General features: G+C 48.3%; 1 pseudogene; it reads right to left on the bottom strand.

Annotated features, from left to right (window-relative positions):
• Window positions 1–1,856, bottom strand: part of LOC103738866 — a 23,669-nt pseudogene extending 21,813 nt beyond the window's left edge.
• Between the last annotated feature and the right edge of the window lie 4,200 nt (window positions 1,857–6,056).

The raw sequence follows: 6,056 nt of genomic DNA, 5'->3' as shown, positions 1-6,056 counted from the left end.
GTGGGGCACAGGTTGGTATTGGAGCCTGAGGGTAAACACTTGTACACCATTTATTTGATTTTCGATGAACCTTACTGTGCGGTTCAAGATGCATGGCCCAAAGGATAGCAGGAGAATGACCACAAGTACAGGGCCCGATATGGTGGAAACTAAGGTAGTCAGCCAGGGGGAAGAGCTGAACCAGGATTCGAACCAACCTTGTTCATTTTCCTTGGCCCTTTTCCTCTTTGCTAGCCCTTCCCGCACTTTGGCCATCGAGTCCTTTACTTCTCCAGAATGGTCTATATAAAAGCAGCACTCCTCCTCTAGGGCAACACATAACCCTCCTTGCTGGAGGTAAATCAGGTCCAGTCCCATGTGGTTTTGTAAATCCATTTCAGCTAGGGAGGAGAGGGACTCCTGCATATGGGAAACTGAGTTTTCCAGTCTCTCAGTGTCAACATCAATAGCAGCCCTAAGGTTAGAATATTGCTGTCCCTGCCAGGCTAAGGAGGCAATCCTGGTTCCTGCCCCAAGAAGCCCAGCCCCCAGGATAAGGCTGAGCATGAGGACTGAGACAGGCTCCCACCTGACCCGTGAGATTGTCCCCTCAAGGGAATCCAGAAGATCCTCATCTGAGTGATAAATGAGTCAAGGAACCAGGGGGACCATGACACAGTAGTCCTTACTGAGGTTAAGGACTTGTAAATTGACACATGGGGTAAGACCCGTACTGCAAGTCCACCAAGTATCATTTCCCAGTATGAGGGACCCAGTGGTATTACCGGGGGCCTCAGTATGATTACAGAGGTCTTGGAGGGCCTGTGGCTGGTTACCTACACATAGGCCCCTGCCCATGACCTGTTGCAAGGTCAGGGAAGCCTTGGATTGTCATCTACATTTCTGGGAGTTCTCCTGGACGTCATAGCTTCCTGTCGTTGCAATCCCTTCATAAAAGGGGGGGGACTGTGTCATAACAGAGCCAGCAGGTGGATGATTTGGAGAGGTCAGAGGAGTTGAGCAGCAGATATGCATGCCTCAAGATTTGAAGAAGGGGGGGTTTCCTCATTCCCAAAGGGGTGCAATCTTTGGTGCATGGTATTTCCAGTGTCCCCATCTCCTGGGGCAGTAGCATTATGTGAAATGGTCAGGTATGTCTTGGGGGCCCCTGGGGCTAGGGCTTTATTTGGCCCAGTGGCCCTTGTTGACTCTGATACCTTTAGCCTAATGTTGAAGGTGATTCCCTGATCTTATCCATCTACATATAAACAGAGCCCCCAAATTTTACCCTGTAGCCATCCTTTATCCTTTTTTCCAGAGTCTGTAAATCCTAGTTTTAATGGATTACAGCGAAACTGTTCACATGGACCTCCTGGCCCTGTCCAATCTCCCGTGGGCATGCTCCTGAGCCCTGTGGCCACATTGGAGAGCCTGCCTATGCCCATCAGGCCTGACCCAGTATGATTTGGAATGACATATATAAGGTCAGGTGACCTGCCACTCATCCAGGGGCAATTCCCTGTCGTCTCACATCCCCAGGCTGCACAGAAGTCACCTCCTCCCCTACATTGATGGACCTTCATGCATATCCTCCCAGTCCTGGGACATATGTAAAAGGGTAGTTTTCTGATCTTTGATCTCAGGACAGGATGGCTACACCCATAACCCCAGCCCCCCAGTCCCGTAGAAGGGCATCAATTTTTGTCACACTTACTCCCTTTGCATTCAGGCTCAGGGTCCCCAGGGGTGTATTCGGGGATATCCCAGGTCCCTGCTGCAAGGTCACAGATGTCCATGTAGAGGTCGGGCCACCATGTCCATAGAGCCGCCTCTTTGGTTATTTGGAACATGGTGTCTCCATGCCCTGACGTGGCCATCCGTATCAGTTGTTTTGGTTCATGTACTGTCCCGTGTGTCATGAGGGTCCATATCAACACCATTATTAGCCTCCATTCTCATGACATTTTGGATCTATGAGAGGAATTAAAACCCTTAATTGGTGCTGTTGGTGTATGCTATCCTTACATACAAATCCTGGATTACCATGATGATGATGAACAGAGCTCCAGCTATAATTCCCATGGCCATAAAAACGACCAACAATCTCCACCAAGGCCTATTCATCGCAGCCCTGTAAATAAAAGTGGAATTTTGTCTCATGAACTTCTGTTCATGGACCATTATGTTGATTAGTGGCCTATTGAACTTATCATTTAGTCATCATTTTCTATTGGTTCTGATTGGTTGGGGTCATCTTCCCTTTCATTATAGAATTTAAGATTTCTAGCAGGCACCCATATGGGGTTTGAATCTTTTGTAGGGTAGACACAGCCAAAGCCTCGACCCATGGTTAGCAATGGGTCTGGGCCTCTCCATTGCCCCATAATGGGGTCCTTCCAGCATATCCACACCTCAGGGCATTGTTCTTGCTTGCCCCCAATGTCTTTGGAATTTTGATTCTGATTGATTTTTTTGAAAATTGAGAATATTGATAGCAAACAGGGCCACGAGTAGTTGCTGATGGGGGCTGCCTCCCCCCTTTTTTTTTGTAATTGCGATTTTATACATTGATGATTGTGTTCTACAATTGCTTGGCCTTTGGGACTGTAAGGGATTCCTGTATATTGTTGGACATTCCATAGTTTGAAAAATTCATGTAAGCTCTGGCTCACAAAGCATGGCCCATTATCCATTTTAACCCTGTGGGGTAAGCCCAGAGTGGCAAAGCATTAGAGGAAGTGACTTTGAGAATGTTTGGCCCTTTCCCTGTGTGGACTGTAGCCCAACATGCATGTGAATATGTATCAATAGAGACAAATATGTATTTGAGTTTACCAAAGGGAGGGAAATGTGTGACATCAGTCTGCCAAAGAGTGTTGAGTTTGAGGCCCCTGGGGTTTACTCCTGGGGGCTGTAATGGGGGCACCTGGAGGAGGGGTTGGCAAGATTTGCAAGTTTGAACAATTTTTTTTAGATCAGCAATAGGCATATGAGGAAATATTTTGTGGAGTCCTTGCCAATTGACATGGGTTAGCTCATGTAAATCTTGGGCTGGGGATATATTGGCTGACATGAGCTGGGTAGAGGCCAACTTATCTGCTTCGGCATTGCCTAGTGATAGAAACCCAGGCAGATGTTGGTGTCCTCTAAGGTGTTGGATAAAAAACAGATGTTCTCGTTGTTGGAAGAGGGTATGAGCCTGTATCATTAAAGGAGTAATGGGGTTTTTATCTAATCAGATATACGAGCCCAAAAGCCCTGGGAGGAGGTTAGCCACATACAAGCTATCAGTGAATAAGTTTATGGGTTCCTCTAATTTACTTAAGGCCAGGACAATGGCCATGAATTCTTTAAACTGGGCCGATCCACTGTACTGATATGAAAATCTCTATGGATCGGCATTTTTATTGGAATAGATCACCACAGCGGCCCTATACCGGCCCCCATCAGTAAACTCCATACAGGCATCTGGCAGGGGCTTTCGGAGGAAAATCTGGGGGTCCTTCCAGGGGAGAGAACAGAAGGAGCCGACCCATTTATGAGGCCCATAATGGCAATCTAATACTCCCCAAAACCCTTCTAGGCACAGGGCCAGCCAGCCAATATTTTTACATAGCCAATTAAAATCTTTAAGCAGATAGGGGACAATGATTTTGTGGGGGTCTTGGCCATAATGTCTCACAGTTATTTTGCGTCCCTTTTGCAGGTGGTCCACCAGCTGATCTGTGGGTGTATAGACCCATGGCACACCTCCCAAGGAGGCATGCACCCATTGGAGAGGCCTTCCTTCTTGGATGACAGCTGATATCATTAGGGTTCCTCCAGACTGTACCCAGAATTCTAAATCTTTGGAGTGATTATATCTAGCCAATTGGGCTTGATCTATTGCTTTTTGAACCTGGCTTAGTATCTCACAGTGTTGGGGACTAAGGTGGATTGTGTCAAAGTGTTGTTTTCCTACTAACAATTGGAACAATGGTTGTAAGACCCAGTGGAGACAGGGAGCCAAGATCAGAGCCAATTAATCTCTCCCAATAATTTTTGTAAACTGGTCAGTGTCAGCACTGGGGGAAGATCTAACTGGGGTTTTAACTGAGACACTCCTTCCAAAGAGAGCTTGGTCCCTAATATCTTAAAGGGTGGGAGAATTTGTATTTTATCTAAGGAGATATGGAGGCCGCCTCTTCTTAAGCATTTTTGGGTGGTCTTATACATGCTCTCCAGCTGTTGAATGGTAGGGGCTCCCAGAATTATATCATCCATATACACATATAGTAAGGCCCCATCATGTTTCTCCACAGGTTTTAGGAGTGATCCCACATAATTTTGGCAGTATGCTGGGCTGATGGCCATGCCCTGCAGCAGCACCATCCATTCTTACCTCTCATCAGGGGTGCTATAATTGAGTGTAGGGACCGAAAAGGCAAATTTTTCACAGTCCTCGGGATGTAACCAAATGGAGAAGCAATACTTAATGTCTATGGTCATTAAGACCAGATCAGAGGGGATAGTGGGGATCCAGGGTAGTTCCCTGAGGGGGGGTACCCACCAGGACCATTCTCTCATTAACCTTCCAAAGGTCCTGGAGCATTCTCCATTTTTTTGAGGACTTTTGAATAACAAACACAGGAGTGTTCCAAGGGCTTGTAGTAGGCCGAATATGGCCCAGTTGTAACTGCTCCTGAACAATCTCTTTTAAGGCTTGTAACTTATTTGAAGGTAATGGCCACTGATCCACCCAGACTGGCGGTCCCGCAGTCCATTGGATGGCAGGAACCGGAGGAACAGTGGCCTCTAGAATTGGGGGTGAATCCTAGAGACCTTAGGGGGCTCTCCTCAATAATTTTGGAGATTAGGCAACCTTCTAGTGGGAGGGGTAAATTCCCTCTCCATTTCCTCCTCATCCATTATGTCATCTAAAAAGGCATTATTATCGGTGATGATGAAGGCCTGGGCATCCCCCAAGATGTCCTGTCCCATAAGGTTGCTTGATAGCCCTGCAGCCACCAGAGGCCACACTTCTCCTTTGACCCCATCGGCATCCTGCCAGCAGAGCCACTCTTTAACTTCCTCTGATGGGGTGTTGCCTCCCACGCCCAGGATCTGGGGTCCTGGAGCCAAAGTCCAATGCTGCCGGACTTCCTCCTTCCGGAGGATGCTTTTATCAGCCCTGGTGTCAATCAAGCATCAAAATCTCTTTCCATCTATGAGTATGTCCATCTTGGGTCTCACGCCTGTGACAATGGGGACTGTCCAATTGGCCTGCAGACGTGGTTAAAACTGGACGTTGGGGCAGGGCACTGGGCCTGACCCGACAGCGGGGCTGTGTCTCATGCCTCCTTGGGATGACGGGGCTAGAGGATGCCCCTCATTTAGTTTAAAGGCTTCCCTTCAATGTCAAACCGAGACCTACAGCCTTTTTTCCAATGGAATCCTTTATGGCATCCAGGGCACAGCATGGTTGGGGCCCCATCAGGCCCTCTCCCCTTGGGTCTGGGCCTGTTACCCTTTTCTGGGCAGTCTCTTTTAAAATGTCTGGACTGGCCACAACCAAAGCATTGGCCCCCTCTCTGTGGCCTCCTTTTCCTATTTGTGGTCCCCCAGCCCCTGACGATGCCAAGAATTCTTGTGAAAAGGCAGAGGTCAGTGCCTCCATGTGGGACTGCAAGGCTGCCTCCACGGCCCTGTCCTGGTGTGTTGGAGTCCCCACATCCTTAGCAGCCACTTCCCACGGACTTGTCCCTAAGTCCAACGCAGGCCAATTTATTATCGGAGTTCATCCCATCCCATATTAATAGCTTATTGAACTGTTTCCTTAGCTGGCTGGGGGCGTAGTTTGCATTGTAGGCTCCTCTCCACCCTGTCCACAAACTCATGAAGGGGCTCATTAGGGTTTTGTTTGATCCCTGCAATTGGGTCCTCTGTGGGTCCCTCATCCAACTTTCTCCAGGCCAATAGCCCCAGGGCCCTCACTTGATCTGTACAAGGTGCAGCAATGGCCATCCATTGTGCCCCTGTAGAACACTGATCAGCAGTACCTGACAGCATCCCAAAGGTAATAGGGACGGGGGGCGGGG

This window comes from Nannospalax galili, unplaced genomic scaffold (assembly GCF_000622305.1).
Source record: "Nannospalax galili isolate Female #2095 unplaced genomic scaffold, S.galili_v1.0 scaffold599, whole genome shotgun sequence".
In the NCBI taxonomy this organism is placed as follows: domain Eukaryota; kingdom Metazoa; phylum Chordata; class Mammalia; order Rodentia; family Spalacidae; genus Nannospalax; species Nannospalax galili.
The sequence above is the reverse complement of the archived record's forward strand: the minus strand, read 5'-3'. Positions and strand labels throughout refer to the sequence as shown.